At 38.2% G+C, this 18,480-nt stretch overlaps 1 non-coding gene across 1 annotated transcript; it reads left to right on the plus strand.

Moving 5' to 3' along the window:
* The first annotated feature begins 16,529 nt into the window (after window positions 1-16,529).
* Window positions 16,530-16,632, plus strand: LOC149848929 (small nucleolar RNA R71). Its single transcript, XR_016426536.1, has one exon. It is a non-coding gene; the product is annotated as a small nucleolar RNA R71 (small nucleolar RNA).
* Window positions 16,633-18,480: the final 1,848 nt, after the last annotated feature.

The raw sequence follows: 18,480 nt of genomic DNA on the forward strand, positions 1-18,480 counted from the left end.
ATCTCATAATGTGGCGCTCCTACATCGGGTCTCCGAATGCAGGATGCCTGAACATAGTCTGTGGGAATGAAATATTCCCGCAGAGGGCGTGAAAGAACTGGGGGTGGAGGTGGAGGATCCATGTCAGCCATTGTTGCCAAACTTTGATGAGAATGTAAAATTCTCTCTGGGTTGTCAACAAATGGGTGTAATGGGGTTCCTAGACCTCGTCGACCCTGCATACACTGGTGCTAAAACCAGATGTAAGCAAACGACCTAACTCTAAATCTAAACTACACAGGTACTAAAATGTAAATAACACAAAATAAACAACTACTAAACAACTATGCTAAACTAATTATGTCAGAATGATCTAACTAAGTAAATGAAATAACAAATTAAACTACTCTAAAGTACTGAAAAGATAAATACAGGAAATTACAAACTAAGTTTTTCTAAAACCCACCTGTCTAATCGCTCCTTGCAGAATGAATTTCAAGTGAATCCTAGAAAGACAGAACGTGAATCCTATATTTACTAACTATGTTAATCCTATATTCACTTACTAATCCTACTAACTAAAAATAAAACAACTAATTAACTAAAACCAATTAATAAATCAAACTCTAAGAAATAAAGTAATTAATTCGCCGTTCCCCGGCAACGGCGCCAAAATTTGGTTGATATTTTGGAATGATCTTTTTAAAACAATTATTTTCAATAAAACTTTGGAAAATCGTCAACCAAAAATTTAAAAACCGACTTTCCACAAAGTGGTAAGTACGGGTCGAATCCTCAGGGAACAGGAATTAAACACAATATTTCTATAAAATTTAATTTATTAATGACAAATGTCAACCTACAATTATAAAGTTAATACAACTACAAATAATCACTAAAAGAAAATTAATCAAGCAATCAGTCTTCTGCTCCATGCCAAGGGTATTTCCGTCTTTTCGCCACTTAGAGAATCTTCTCACTTGGACAATAACCCTGGACAATAAATATGCTTTTCAACCTAAAAATGCAGAAAAATACAAAGTTAGTTTTCTATTCTAACAATTAAAACAATAACTAAAACTATTTCTAATTTTACGAAAATAACAAAACAAATGCTAGTTATCAAGCAAAACTTAAATAAAATACTAAATTAATTCTAAAATTAACCAATTTAACTCTACTAATGCTGTATGATGATGATGCAACTCCTAAAATGCAGAAACTAATGAAAACAAGTCTAAAATGCCGAAACTAAGAAAATTACGAAACTGCCCTAACTAGTGTAAAATAGCATTCTGACAGGTTATCAAAAAACCACTGTTTGACAGGGCAAACGAGGTCCAATTTTCCCGAAATTTATTCTGCTCTTTAACTGACAGATTAAACAATCTGACAGTTTTTACAGAATTGAAAAACAGTATCTGGAACTCCAGATATAAGAGTTTCAAATCTGGGAAAAATCAGGATATCGAAGGTCCTGTAATTTAAAAACCAGAAAAAGCGGTTTTCACAAAACGCTTAAAAATCAGACCAAACCAACTTCGAATGAGCTGAATATTGGTCTGCAGTTAAATAACACGTCAATAAAGTGAATAGAAGAAACAAATTTGGAAAACACAGAGTTTTTACACAGAAAATAATGCTAATGCGACAGGGTAAAAATCTGGTTTTTATTTGAGTGCACTATTCACTATTTGAACTATTTTACTCTCTAAGAATGTAATCTACGTGCAATGCAAACTTAATTAATCCTATATAACTGATTATATGCAGATGCTAACTATAATGAAGTTACATGAACTCTACACGAAGTATGACATGCATGTTATGAATATGCACTAAAGGAAATACTAATGCAATTACAATCAATACACTAAATAATGTAGTTAAATATAGGACTAAATGATATATTCTCTATAAACTAACTACACTATAGTACTAACTAATCAACAACCGGTAAACTAACAAACACCAATCAAATCAACAATTAGAAATTTTGGCTAAACAATTAAAGAGATAACTACATTAGCTAATCTAAATTTGCTATAAGTAAATCAAGAACTTAGGGGACTAAAATGGATCAATAGGACACGTGTTCGACTAGGACTAGGGTCGGTTGACTCCAATGGACTCGGTTTAGGCTTAGCTAAGGGAGGTTAACTTGGGTAGGCTCGAGTTAGGTTTGACAAAACTCGGTTTAGGTTTGGGCTCGGCTAGGTTTGGTTTCGGGTTTGACTTGATCAACTAGGTTCGAATAGGATAAGGTAAACTCGGTTGACCCACTAGGTTTAGACTAGGGTTTGGGTCTTGGTTGAACTCGGATTGGATTAGGTAGGCTCGGTTTTGACTAGGTTGAGATAGATAGGCTCGAGCTAAGGTTGACTCAACTAGTTGGGTTCGGTTTTGAGTTGCCTTAGTCAATTAGGTTCGGTTGACTTAGGTGGACTCGGTTTGACCTTAGCTAAGGTTGGGTTGGGTTTGGCTAAGGTTGACTCGATCTCGGATTGGTCTTGACTTGGACTTAGGTTTGACTAGGATTAGGTCTAGGTCTTTGACTCGGTTCAAAGGGGATTTAGAATCGGGGTTGACTCGACTAGGCTTGACTAAGGTTGGGCTTTGGTCTTAGACTCGACCTAGGTGTGGTTTGACTAGACACGGTTTTGGGAAACCAATAACCTTCCGAATTACAATTAATAACCAATTTAGAAAGTTGAAGAGGTAAAACCGTCCAACCTAGAGAGGAGTTGAAATATTTAATGACATTTAAAAATCAACTTGGAAAGTGGAGAAAGTAAATCTATCCAACTCAAAGGATTTAATACGTTTCCTTATTGGGTTTTACAAATCAATTTGGCAATTGAAGCAATCCAACCTAGAGACTCACACGGTTTTATCCTTCCAACAAAACTTTAATTAGCTTTTACTCCTTTCTTAAAATCGTGTGCACCTCTTTTAGAAGGAAATTGAAAATTTCAAATTTTGTTTCCCGAATTAATTATAAACATTAATTCCTCTCTATTTTGGAGGGATATCCAAATTCAAACCTTCTTAAATTGCTTTTCACGAAATTAGAGGAGTCAATTTTCCCAAAAACGTTTTCAACCTTAATTACTTGTGTACCCTCCTTCTCAAAAATCGTCCACTCTAATTAAAGTTATTATACTCTAACTACATTAATATCTACCTAGGGCAATGAAAGGACCTAAAGGGAAAACACAATTTTCTAAAAGAAACTTAAATGGTCTACAACGAATTCCAAAACTCACTTAAATGGCTCCTAAAAACGTCTAAAGCAATAAACCCTAATACATGGAACTTAGACAACCTAATTACACTTACCTAACTCAATTAATGACAATTAGTAATTTCTAAAAATTCGACCAAGAGCTCAAGGGGAGCTCTAATGGCTGCCGCCCCACCTTGGGGAAGAAGAAGAACTACACGAAAATAAAAAAATAAAATTATAAACTAACGAAAAGCAATAAAACTAAGTGGTTGATAGTTTTGGAATGCTCTTTTTAAAACAATTATTTTCAATAAAACTTTGGAAAATCGTCAACCAAAAATATAAAAACCGACTTTCCACAAAGTGGTAAGTACGGGTCGATCCTCAGGGAACAGGAATTAATCACTACAATTCTAGAAAATTTAATTTATTAATATCAAATGGCAATCTACAATTATAAAGTGAATACAACTACAATTAAGCACTAAAAGAACAATAAACAAGCATTCAGTCTTCTGCTCCACACCAAGGGTATTTCTGTCTTTTTGCCACTTAGAGAATCTTCTCACTTGTATAATAACCCTGGAAACTAAATATGCTTTTCAACCTAAAAATGCAGAAAAATACAAAGTTAGTTTTCTATTTTAATGATGCAAACCACAACTAAAACTATGTCTAATTCTACGAAAATAATAAACAAATGTTATTTATCAAACAAAAATTAAATAGAATACTAAATTAATTCTAAAATTAACCAAATTACTTCTACTAATGCAGTATGATGATTATGCAACTTCTAAAATACAGAAACTACTGAAAACACGTCTAAAATGCCGAAACTAAGAAAATTACGAAACTGCCCCTAACTAGTGTAAACTAGCAATCTGACAGGTTATCGGAAAACCACTGTTTGACAGAGCAAACGAGGTTCAATTTTCCCGAAATTTGTTCTGTTCTGCAACTGACAGATTAAACAAACTGACAGTTTTTATAGAATTGAAAAACAATATCTGGAACTTCAGATATAAGCGTTTCAAATCTGGGAAAAATCAGGATATCGCCAGTCCTGTAATTTAAAATCCAGAAAAAGCGGTTTTCACAAAACGCTTAAAAATCAGACCAAATCAACTCCGAATGAGCTGAAATTTGGTCTGCAGTTAAAGAACACGTCCATAAAGTGAATAGAAGAAAAAAATTTGGAAAACGCAGAATGTTTACTCAGAAAATAATTCTGTTGCGACAGGGCAAAAATCTGGTTTTTATTTGAGTGCACTATTCACTTTATAAACCTATGTAAACACTATCAAATGCAATCTACACCTAATGCAATCTAAATGACACTGTATAACAGTGTATATGCAGATGATTATTAGGAAAATACTAAATGCACGACGAACAAAACACTACAAGCAATTTATGAATAGAACTAAGTTAACTAACAATGGAAATGCAACTATGCGAAATAATAAAATGCAATCTAACCACTAAGTTAACTAATATCTAATTATCATTCAAAACATAACAAAACACATTTCATACATACTAAATAAATACGTTATACGTACACACACTTTTACACTAAAACTAAATTAGATAAATAAACTAATTAATATAGAAATCAAAAGAAATAATAAGAAATGAACTTACTTCACTAAAGAACGAAGGCTAAGGTTAGGGTTCACTTGGTTGATTCGACTAGGATCGGTTTGGGTTTAGGTGGGCTCGGTTTAGGCTTAACTAAGGGGGTTAACTTGGGTAGGCTCGAGTTAGATTTGACTCAACTCGGTTTAGGTTTGGGCTCGGCTAGGTTTGGTCTCGGGTTTGACTTGATCAACTAGGTTCGAATAAGATAAGGTAAACTAGGTTGACCCACTAGGTTTAGACTAGGGTTTGGGTCTTGGTTGAACTCGGATTGAATTAGGTAGGCTCGGTTTGACTAGGTTAATGTTGACTCGACCTCGGGTTGGTCTTGACTTTGACTTAGACTAGGTTAGGGTTTGACTTAGTCTTGACTAGGGCTAGGTCTAGGTCTTGGACTTAGGCTTACTAAGACTAGGTTGGACTTGGTTGAGGTTTGACTTAGTCAACGAAGGTTGGTTTGGTCTAGATGGGTTCGGTTTTGGGTTAGGTTAGGTGAGATAGGCTCGGGATAAGGTTTGACTCGACTCGGACTAGGGCTAGGTCTAGGTTTTGACTTTGACTTAGGTTAGGCTTGGTCTTGACTAGGCCTAACTTAGTCAACTAAGGTTTGGGTTGGGTTACTAGGTTCGGTTTAGGTTTGAATTAGGGCTTGACTTGACTAGACTCAAGTTGACTTGGATACAAGGCGCACCTAACCAAGTCAATCTAATTGACTAGGTTAGATTAGGTTCAATAGGTAGGATCGGTTGACTCAAACTAAGGGTTGACTTGACTAGACTCAAGTGGGTTTAGACTAGGGGTTGACTCGACCTAGGCTCGGTTTGACTAGGTTAGGTCTAGACTAAAGTAGTAACCTCCTAATTAAGCTACAATTAATCCAAAGTTCACGATTTTAATGGAGGAGGTTGGAAAAAGGAATGTAATAATTACCAATGTTCAACCTTTGAAATGCTTTGGATTCTCAAAAATCGCCCCATTTAAAGAGGGGGTTACACTCCTTAATTGCCTTTAATGCTCTTTTTGGAAAAATGAAAAGGCCAATCTAGAAATCCACGATTTTTGCTTTTCAAGATGGAATTAAAATGCTTTTAATGCTCTATGGAAATCGTGTAACCTAGATTGGAATTTTTGTTTAATGGCAAAAACACTTTCCAAAGTTAAGAAGTAACTCCTTCTTTAATGCCCATTCAAAATTCAAATCTTCCTTAAATGCCTCACACGATTTTTGAAGAATCTCCTTTTTCCCAAAAGCTTTCTAATTTTCAATTACTTTAATTACCTCCCTTCTCAAAAATCGCCAACTTCAATGGATGCTACTTTTTAAATAAAAGACTTAAATTTATCTAGGGAATAAAAGAAACTAAATGAGAAAACGATTTCCTAGGAGTTAATGCTACCTAATTCCTAAAGCTTAACTTAAATAACCCCTAAAAACGGCTAAGACACTAAACCCTAATACATTGAACCTAGACAACCTAATTACACCTACCTAACTCCATTAAAACTTACTAAAAAAATTCGTCCAAGAGCTCAAGGAGAGCTCTAATGGTTGCCGCCCCACCTTGGGGAAGAAGAAGAACTAGACAAAAATAAAAAAAATAAAATTATAAACTACGAAAAGCAATAGAACTAAGTAACTACTATTTTGATAAAACTAAATTAGAAAATACTAAAAAGAACTTATAATTGCACAAATGCGAACATGAACAACAATATGCTGGAATTTATAAAAAACATAAAGAAATAAAAATTCGACTTTTGTACTTTTTGTTTTGCAATAGATCCAAAACACCAAAAAAAACCAAAAATGCTAAAAACGATTATTGAGAACTATCCTAAACGAATGAAATGACCTAACCCAACTTCATGCTGCTGTTAACATCCAAAACCTACAGAAAACCACACAATTTACTAACCTAAAAACACAAATTTAACTAAAATGCAAAGATCGGCTAGAAGAAGTCTAGCCGATTTTTTTTTTTTTTTTTTTCAAAGATAAAATCAACACAATACACAATCACAATCCACGACTTAGAATAAACGAAAATGAAATTTCCTAATGAGAATTTCAGCAACACAATACAAGACACATGCTGGACGAAACAAAAATATCAAAGCCGAAAAATCTTTTTGGCAAAAATCAAGAATCGGCTAGAAGAAGTCTAGCCGATTTTTGAATGTTTATTTTCAATTAAAATTAAATACCACTCCCACACAAAACTGATTAAAGCAAATCAAAATGAACACTTTCTTTTTATTTGATTTTCAGTAGAACAACACCAAGAATGCTTATGACAAATTTCACGAATCGACTAGATGAAGATCTAGCCGATTTTTGATGAAAAGAATGAAGAAAACCAATAAATTTGATTTCAATGAATCAAACAACCAAGAAAACCTAATCTAACGTGCTGGTCTATGCACGAATACTACTCTAAGGGTGAAACAAAAAGAAAACTAAGAAACATACAGAAAATAACAAAACAAAAACCACACACACAAATCGGTTTTATCTAGAAGAGAAGGAAGAAGAAGACCTACCTTTTGGAAGATCCGACGACCGGGGGGATGAAGAAGAGCGGACCGTGGCTGGAGATGGACGTCCTCTACAGTTCAAGGATGCTGTACTTCACCAAAAACGGCACCTATTGCAGCTGCTACACGTTGGAGATCCACCGACGATGGAGTGTGGGCCGATTCTCGATCGGAGGGTGTAGAAAGCCGGATGGAGGTATGGCCGGCTCACCTTGGTGGTGTGTTGCGCACTCCCGCCCAAGGTTAATGGTCTCCACCTCTGCTACACCTGCAAAAATACAGAAAAATGGTGAAAAGAAAGCAAGGAATAAGAAAGAAATGAAAAGAAACCAAAGAAAGCTTGAAAATATGCTTGAAAATCAAGCATAGGTCGATCTTCAATGGCCAACACGTGGGGAAGATGGAGAGGAAGGAGCTGCTGCTGTAGAGTCACTGTAGGGGGCGTCAATCCAAGCCAAAGACGCCTAGGGTTCTTGAAAAAAAACTATTTATAGTTTTGACATTTTTCAGAAAGAGTGTTAAAAAATAAAATATTGCTAGGCGCCACTTTCTGGGGGGGGGTTTAGAAAAACTTTTTGAAATGGGTATGGATAGGCGTGTGGGTTGGGTTTTGGGCTTTCTAAGAGTTGATCCAAGGTCCAATTGACCTAATTGGGTCGGATATGGATCCGATCCACCTCGAAATCTGTGCCCAAACACTGAAATAGCCATAACTCTCTCATTTTAACTCCGATTTTTCTGAAATTCGAACCATAGCCCCTTACTATCAAAACACATCTAAACATGGGTTTAAAACCTTAAACTTGATACAAAATGCATGAAAAACTTGTTTACATGATGTGCATTTCATGCATCATCACTAAGTAACTACTATTTTGATAAAACTAAGTTAGAAAATACTAAAAATGACTCCTAAGTACACAAAAGCTAACAAGAACATCACTATGCTGGAATTAAAGACATAAAAAAATAAAAAAAACTTGATTTTTATAATTTTCAATAATACACTCAAACACAAAAACGAAAAATGATTAAAACAATTAAGTAGCTCAATCCTAAAACAATGGAATGACTAACATCAATTTATGCTACTGTTAACACACTAAACACACAGCAAGCAACACGACTTACCACTCTAAACACCCTTTTAACAAAAATGTAAAGATCGGCTAGAATATCTCTAGCCGATTTTTTTTCTTTTCTTTTTCAAAAATAAAATCAAAACGAAACACAAGCACAACCCACGACTTAGAATAAACTAAAATGAAATTTCCTAATGAGATTTTCAGCAACACCATACAAGACACATGCTGGACAAAACAAAAATATCAAAATAGAAAAATATTTTAGCAAAAATCAAGAATCGACTAGAATAAGTCTAGCCGATTTTTGGATTTTTATTTTCAATTAAAATCAAATGTAACCCACACACAAAACCGACTAAGATGAATCAAAATGAACACTTTCTTTATGGGATTTTCTGTAAAACAACACCAAGAACACTTATGACAAACTTGAAAAATCGGCTAGATGAAGATCTAGCCGATTTTTATAAAAAAGGATGAAAAATTAATAAAAACTCGATTCCAACGAATCAACCAAACACATAAACCTAATATAACGTGCTGGTCTATGCACGAATGCTACTCTAAGGTTGAAACAAAAAGAAAACTAAGAAACACACAGAAAATAACAAAACAAAATCCACACACCAATCGGTTTTATCTAGAAGAGAAGGAAGAAGAAGACCTACCTGTTGGAAGATCCGACGACCGGGGGGATGAAGAAGAGCGGACCGTGGCTGGAGATGGACGTCCTATACCGTTCGAGAATGCTGTACTTCACCAAAATCGGTACATTTTGCAGCTGCTACATGTTGGAGATCCACCGACGATGGAAAGTGAGCCGATCCGCGATCGGAGGGTGTAGAAAGCCGGATGGAGGTAGGGCCGGCTCACCTTGGTGGTGTGTTGAGCACTCCCGCCCAAGGTTAATGGTCTCCACCTCTGCTACACCTGCAAAAGTACAGAATAGGGGTGAAAAGACAGCAAGGAACAAGAAAGAAATGAAAAGAAACGAAAGAAAGCTCGAAAATATGCTTGAAAATCAAGCATAGGTCGATCTTCAATGGCCAACACGTGGGGGAGATGGAGAGGAAGGAGCTGCTGCTGTAGAGTCACTGTAGGGGGCGTCCAAACACAGCCAAAGACGCCTAGGGCTTCTCTAAAAAGTATATTTATACTTTTTGGAATTTGCAAAAACAATGTTATAAAAAATATATTTTCTAGGCGCCTCTTTCTGAGGGGTTTTCAGAAAAACTTTTTGAAATGGATCTGGATAGGCGTGTGGGTTGGGTTTTGGACTTTTAAAGAGTTGATCCAAGGTCCAATTAACCTAATTGGGTCGGATATGGATCCGATCCACCTCGAAATCCGTGCCCAAACACTGAAATAGCCATAACTCTCTCATTTTAACTCCGATTTTTCTGAAATTCAAACCATAGCCCCTTACTATCAAAACACATCTAAACATGGGTTTAAAACCTTAAACTTGATACAAAATGCATGAAAAACTTGTTTACATGATGTGCATTTCATGCATCATCAAATACCCCCATGCTTGAATGTTTGTTAGTCCCTTAACAAACCCTAATCATGATATGCACTGAAGACAAGAAATGCTAAGCATGAATGCATAATACTAACTCACTTTCGTAGGAATCACGGTTGCATTTAGCGTATGCAACAAGCCCTTTAAACCCCTAGCTTACACTAGTGGACGAGTAAGGTCTCGTGAGGGTTTGCAGAGATGCTACCCACAAACATCAATGAAATACGAGGATGATTTTTCAAAAATATGAGGCTCTTAAGAATGCAGTTGGAACAAATATTTCATGTAATTGACATTCTCAAAACAAGTTTAAAATCTCATGCCGCCACAGTAAAAATTCTTTTTCTTCACTTTTCTAATATTGTAGCTAGTTCATGATTTTTCTCTGAAAGTCAAGTATTCTCATGTTTTACTCATTTATTCTCACTTGTATATTTTCTGCACAGTAATACGCATATATGCCTAAGCAATGAAAATTTTCTCCTTCAGCACATTCTTTTCTTTCATTTTCACTCTTTTTTTTCCAACTTTTGATCTCTTGCGCATTCTTCTCATATGAGCACTATTTCGAATAGTCAGTTTTCGTGACCCGTGTAGCGAGCTTTGGGTCAGTGACTCCCAAGTCGGCCGACCTTAGGGCACTAGATACAGAGTATCCCTCGGACTTAATTGCTCGAGTCACTAGACCTTCTATTCTAATAGTTTACGTATAGTCTTCCTCTCGTCCTGTGCAATGTCTCTATCTCTTAGGCTTTCTATGCAGTCCATGTAACAAGCTTTCAAACCAGTGGCTCCCAAACCAGTTGGCTTTGGGGCACCAGGTGTAAAACACCCTTCAGATTCTACTTACTCGAACTACAAAGGCCACAGATATCGACTTAGACAAGAAGATGATCTCCTTCGTTATCCTTTTCGTTAAGATACTCAAACACTTCATCTCGTGTCTGAGTTCTACTACTAGGATTCACGAAGACATCAACAACTAAACGTAGCTCTATTCTTTTAAACTCATTTTTCAAACACATCTTTCCATTGCTTATTTCTTTTAGAAAACATACTGTGCATACTTATACTAAAGTGATTCAAAATTTTCAAACAATCAAATACTATCTTTTTTTTGAATTTTCTCATGAATACTACTCTATTTGACTCAGTTCAGAAAATAAAAAATTTTTATGGGGCTTAAAAATTTATAAACTGTTAGATTATGTCAAAAACAATCATATATGCTACACTTTGTTCTCAAATGCCTACTTTGATTACCAGTCATACAAAAAAAATTTAAATTTTTGTGTGCATGCATCTAAACCACCCCCCTGCTTGAATGACACTGTCCCTAGTGGCATACAAAATGAATAAAAATGTAATGCAAATGCACACTAAAAGACACTAACAAAAATATGGGAGAAAGGATAGATACAACCTGATTTTCTCTGAGCTTCTGAAGTTGATTTTCCTCTGATCCTTGAATTCTTTGAAAGCTCTTCTCTGTACCTGGTAATTGATACACTAATTGTTAAGTTCATCCTGCATACATCAAAACACAAATTAGCACATGTGAAATGAAATACTAAATAAACAAAAACTCTGAAATGAAAAAGAAATAATGTACATATGATACATCCCTCTGGTCGAACCCTCATGCCTTCGTGAGATGCACTATCTCACACTCACCATCCTGCAAGGCATCTGAAATGAATGGCTTCAGTCTTTGCCCATTTACCTTGAATGTACCTTGGGTCATAGGATCGAATAGTGTCACTGCTCCATGGGGAAATACTGCTTTCACAATGTACGGACCTGTCCATCTCGATCTTAACTTCCCTGGGAATAAATGTAAACGAGAATTGTATAGCCACACTTTCTGATCTGGCTCAAACACTTTTCTGACAATATGCTTATCATGAAATGCTTTTGTGCGAGCTTTGTATAATTTGGCATTCTCATATGCATCATTCCTGAGTTCTTCTAATTCTGAGAGCTGCAGTGCTCTCTCTTTGCCAGCCTGGGTGAGGTCAAAATTCAAATTCTTGATAGCCCAGTACGCTCTATGCTCTAGCTCGACAGGAAGATGGCATGCTTTCCCGAATACAAGGCGATATGGGGACATGCCAATGGGAGTCTTAAATGCAGTTCTATATGCCCAAAGTGCATCATCTAAGCGCTGAGACCAATCCTTGCGGTCCGGACGAACTGTCTTTTCTAAAATTCGCTTAATCTCCCTATTGGACACTTCAACCTGTCCACTAGTCTGCGGATGATATGGAGTGGTGAATCTATGATTGACAGAATATCTTCTCAGTAGAGAAGATATCTGTACATTCCTAAAATGCTTGCCACCATTGCTAATCATTGCACGTGGCATGCCAAAACGACTGAAAATGTTGTGCTTAATGAACTTAAGCACTACTCTATGATCGTTGGTCTTGGTTGCCACAGCCTCGACCCACTTGGACACATAATCAACCGCCACCAAAATGTATAAATTTCCGAAGGAAGGCGGAAATGGTCCCATAAAATCAATGCCCCAAACATCAAAAATCTCGACTATCAAAATCGGGAGCAAAGGCATCATGTCCCTCTTGGACATGTTTCCAATCTGCTGACATCGCAGGCATCGCCTACAAAACTCATGCGCGTCCCTGTGGAGTGTGGGCCAATAAAATCCTGACTGCAAAACCTTTGCAGCCGTCTTCCTACTACTAAAATGCCCTCCACAGGCTAATGAATGAGAAAAATTCAGAATGGACTGATACTCCTCCTCCGGAACACATCTCCTAATGATCTGGTCTGCACAGTATTTGAACAACTCCGGTTCATCCCAATAATAGTGCCTCACCTGAGATAGGAATCTCTCACGCTCATTCTTGTTCCAATGCTCAGGTATCTGCCTCGAAACCAGATAGTTCACAATATCTGCAAACCATGGTAACTGCGATGTACTGACTGACATGATCTGCTCGTCGGGGAAAGAATCACTGATCGGCCTCTGATCCTGCGTGGTCTCCACGATCAGTCTCGAAAGATGGTCTGCTACTACATTCTCGCTTCCCTTCTTATCTCGAATCTCGAGATCAAACTCCTGTAGTAGTAGGACCCAACGAATCAATCTCGGTTTGGTGTCTTTCTTATTCAACAAATATTTCAATACAGAATGGTCAGAATAGACAACCACCTTCGAACCGAGTAAATAGGACCTGAATTTATCCAATGCAAAAACTACCGCAAGTAGCTCCTTCTCTGTCGTAGTATAATTAATCTGAGCATCAGACAAAGTTCTACTCGCATAGTAGATCACATAGGGCTTCCTATCAATGCGTTGTCCTACAATGGCCCCCATAGCATAATCAGATGCATCGCACATAATCTCAAATGGGAGAGTCCAATCTGGAGGTCTCAAAATAGGTGCAGTAATCAAGGCCTCTTTGAGAATCTCAAAGGCCTTCATACAATCCTCACCGAAAACAAAGGGCTGGTCTTTCTCCAATAACGTGCAAAGCGGCCGAGAGATTTTGCTGAAATCTTTTATGAACCGCCTGTAAAATCCCGCATGCCTTAAAAATGATCGAATCTGCCTCACAGAGGTGGGTGGAGTCAAACGGGAAATGGATTCCACCTTCGCTCTGTCAACCTCAATACCATGCTTGGACACAATGTGTCCTAGCACAATCCCCTCCTGGACCATAAAATGGCTCTTTTCCCAACTCAGGACGAGATTGGTCTCCGCACACCTACTCAGTACTCGAGCAAGTTTTTGGAGGTAATCTTCAAAAGAAGAGCCATACACTGAAAAGTTGTCCATAAAAACTTCCATCACATCATCAATCATGTCCGAGAAGATAGCAAGCATGCACCTCTGAAAAGTAGCCGGGGCATTACAGAGCCATAAGGACATGTAAACGTGGTCTTCTCCTGGTCGTCAGGATGGACAACTACCTGATTATATCCTGAATATCCATCTAGAAAGCAGTAGTAGCTCTACCCTGCGAGTCTCTCTAAGATCTGATCAATGAATGGCAGTGGGAAATGATCTTTCCTAGTTGCCACATTCAACTTCCTATAATCGATGCAGACTCGCCATCCTGTAGTGGTCCTCATCGGAATTCTCTCACCCTTCTCGTTCTCTACCACAGTGAGTCCTGACTTCTTCGGCACAACCTGAATCAGACTGATCCACTGGCTATCAGAAATAGGGTAAATGATTCCGGCATCCAACCACTTCACCACCTCTTTCTTCACCACTTCCTTCATGTTGGGATTTAGCCTTCTCTGCATATCCCTAAATGGCTTGACTTTCTCATCACAATGGATTCTATGCATGCAGAATGACGGATCAATCCCCTTCAGATCAGCAACTCCCCAGCCAATCGCTGCCTTGTGCTCCCGAAGAATAGTCAGCAATCTCTGTTCCTGCTCCTCAGTGAGCAAGGACGAGATGATCACAGGCAGAGTCTCCTCATCTCCGAGGTATGCATACTTGAGTGAATCTGGTAAGGGTTTCAGCTCAAGTTTCGGAAGTGACTTGATCGAAGACTTGGCGGGGGTCTCAGCAAGTGGTGGAAGAGGCTCCCTGACCGCTCCCCAGGGTGGTCTTTCTGACGACACTCTATACACATCTATACTATCTACACTACTATTCTTCTCTATATGGTACAGATCTAAAGAATCCTCAGTAATGTACAACTCGGGCTGCTCCTCCACTAACTCATGTGCAATATCTATATGAAAGCAGTCCATGTCTCCTGCTGGTCCCATCGCGGCATTGAAAATATTCAGCTTGACCTTTCGATTGCCAAATGAGAGATCCATGGCTTCGGTTATGCAGTTGATACACGCATTGGCAGTTGCCAAGAATGGTCTGCCTAAAATAATCGGAGTCTGGTGCTGGCTATCCACTTCTTCCATATCAAGAATAATGAAATCGACTGGAAAATAAAAGTCATCCACCTTAACTAGCACGTCCTCCAAGACACCTCTCGGTACCTTGACGGAACGATCTGCCAGCTGCAGTGTAATCGGAGTCGATCTCATCTCTCCTAGCCCAAAAGAATCAAAGAAATATCCGGGCAGAATGTTCACGCTTGCTCCAAGATCGAGCAATGCGTGTTCTATCCGGATGTTCCCTATAGTACACGCAATGATAGGGGCTCTAGGGTCTTTGAGCTTTGGTGGTGTGTGATGCTGAAGTACTGAACTCACCTGCTCAGTCAAATGGACCCTGTTAGGAACTCGCTCTCTAGATTTACGCTTCTGCGTACATAGTTCCTTCAGGAATTTGGCATATGCCGGCACCTGCTGAATAGCATCGAGCAAAGGTAGGTTGATCTGCACATGCTTGAAGATGTCAAGCATGTCCTGGATCTTCGCACCTTGCTTTCCTCTATATCCAGGAGACTCTAATGCTTTGAGATAGGGTGGTGGGGGAATATACTCTGCTGGCTCCTCCTCTTTGTGAGAAGGCTCACTCCTATCCTTCTTCTTCTCTGAGGATGAAGATGATGAAGATGGTGAAGGTGATGATGGGGATGAGGATGATGATTGAGCCGACGTAGGTGAAACAATGGTCTCTGGCTCCTGTATCCTCTCTCTACTCTCTCGCTCTCTGCTCTCGACATGATACTCACGTCCACTCCTCAGGGCCATAACCGATTTGGCCTGCTGCTGTGTCTCAGTATGAAATAGGCCTCCAGTCATCTGGTCCTTGCCCTTCGGGTTCATGACAGCTTGACTCGGCAATGTACCCTCGGGTCTCCTACTAATAGCCTCAGCTAACTGTCCCATTTGCGACTCTAATTTCGCAATGGACTGCGTATGCGAGCTCAAAATATGGCTACACTTCTCGAAGGCGTTCTGATTAGAGGTTTTCACCTCTTGGAATGCCTGAAGAAGTCTCTCCTCAAAAGATGTCTGCGGGGCAGACTCTTGCTGAATCGGGGGAGTGACTGAAGAAGAAGAAGACTGAGAATAGTTCGGTCTTTGAAATGACTGAGTAAAAGATGGCTGCCGAGTTGGCTGAGAGGAAGTAGGCAACTGCATGGAAGACTGTGGATTCTTCCATGAAGAATTGGGATGGTTACGCCAACCCGGATTATATGTCGATGAAAATGGGTTATTCGGCAGTCTGACGTAACCCTGAGCTGCCTGAACTTGTTCTTGAACAAATTCAGGGTAATGAGCTGCCGAAGGGCACTTAGTGATCTCGTGTGCCGGACTGGCACAAAGAGTACACACCTGCTGTGTAGTGGATGGTCCTGAGAGAAGCTGGTCCAGCTTCTGAGCAATCATGTCTACCTTGCACTGTGGTGCAGTAGATGGACCAACTTCAAGAACACCAGCTTTCTTCTGAATTCTAGGTGTGGCTCTATCAGAATGAGAGCTCGAAGCATGGTGGAGAGAATTCTCGGCCAATGTATCAAATAACCTCCATGCTTCATCCTCGCTCTTCAGCATGAATGTCCCTCCACATGAAGAGTCGATCATCTGACGATTCTTGTCAGACAATCCATCGTAGAAGCTCTGCACTAGTTGCCATTTCGGCACCTGATGATGGGGACATTTTCTGAGGAGATCCTTCATTCTCTCCCAGGTCTCATGAAAGCGCTCACCATCTAGCTCTGAAAAGCTAGTGATGGCTCTACGATATTGGTTCGTACGACCAATGGGAAAATATTTCCGAAGAAACTCCTGTTGCAATTGATCCCATGACTCTATTTCTACAGAATCTAAGGACTTCAGCCAATACTTGGCTTTGTCCTTCAATGAAAAGGGGAATAGAGTCAACCTTAAAGCATCATCATCGAAATTATATATCTTAACAGTAGAACAAATTTCGATGTATTCATCTAAATGTCGGTAGGGATCCTCATGACTAAGGCCATAAAAGGATGGAAGCATCTGAATAATGCTGGCCTTAATCTCATAATGTGGCGCTCCTACATCGGGTCTCCGAATGCAGGATGCCTGAACATAGTCTGTGGGAATGAAATATTCCCGCAGAGGGCGTGAAAGAACTGGGGGTGGAGGTGGAGGATCCATGTCAGCCATTGTTGCCAAACTTCGATGAGAATGTAAAATTCTCTCTGGGTTGTCAACAAATGGGTGTAATGGGGTTCCTAGACCTCGTCGACCCTTCATACACTGGTGCTAAGACCAGATGTAAGCAAACGACCTAACTCTAAATCTAAACTACACAGGTACTAAAATGTAAATAACACAAAATAAACAACTACTAAACAACTATGCTAAACTAATTATGTCAGAATGATCTAACTAAGTAAATGAAATAACAAATTAAACTACTCTAAAGTACTGAAAAGATAAATACAGGAAATTACAAACTAAGTTTTTCTAAAACCCACCTGTCTAATCGCTCCTTGCAGAATGAATTTCAAGTGAATCCTAGAAAGACAGAACGTGAATCCTATATTTACTAACTATGTTAATCCTATATTCACTTACTAATCCTACTAACTAAAAATAAAACAACTAATTAACTAAAACCAATTAATAAATCAAACTCTAAGAAATAAAGTAATTAATTCGCCGTTCCCCGGCAACGGCGCCAAAATTTGGTTGATATTTTGGAATGATCTTTTTAAAACAATTATTTTCAATAAAACTTTGGAAAATCGTCAACCAAAAATTTAAAAACCGACTTTCCACAAAGTGGTAAGTACGGGTCGAATCCTCAGGGAACAGGAATTAAACACAATATTTCTATAAAATTTAATTTATTAATGACAAATGTCAACCTACAATTATAAAGTTAATACAACTACAAATAATCACTAAAAGAAAATTAATCAAGCAATCAGTCTTCTGCTCCATGCCAAGGGTATTTCTGTCTTTTCGCCACTTAGAGAATCTTCTCACTTGGACAATAACCCTGGACAATAAATATGCTTTTCAACCTAAAAATGCAGAAAAATACAAAGTTAGTTTTCTATTCTAACAATTAAAACAATAACTAAAACTATTTCTAATTTTACGAAAATAACAAAACAAATGCTAGTTATCAAGCAAAAATTAAATAAAATACTAAATTAATTCTAAAATTAACCAATTTAACTCTACTAATGCTGTATGATGATGATGCAACTCCTAAAATGCAGAAACTAATGAAAACAAGTCTAAAATGCCGAAACTAAGAAAATTACAAAACTGCCCTAACTAGTGTAAAATAGCATTCTGACATGTTCTCGAAAAACCACTGTTGATAGGGCAAACGAGGTCCGATTTTCCCGAAATTTATTCTGATCTTCAACTGACAGATTAAACAATCTGACAGTTTTTACAGAATTGAAAAACAGTATCTAGAACTCCAGATATAAGCGTTTCAAATCTGGGAAAAATCAGGATATCGAAGGTCCTGTAATTTAAAAACCAGAAAAAGCGGTTTTTGCAAAACGCTTAAAAATCAAACCAAACCAACTCCGAATGAGCTGAAATTTGGTCTGAAGTTAAATAACACGTCAATAAAGTGAATAGAA

Source organism: Nuphar pumila, chromosome 1 (genome assembly GCF_984573655.1).
Source record: "Nuphar pumila chromosome 1, dmNupPumi1.hap1.1, whole genome shotgun sequence".
NCBI lineage: Eukaryota > Viridiplantae > Streptophyta > Magnoliopsida > Nymphaeales > Nymphaeaceae > Nuphar > Nuphar pumila.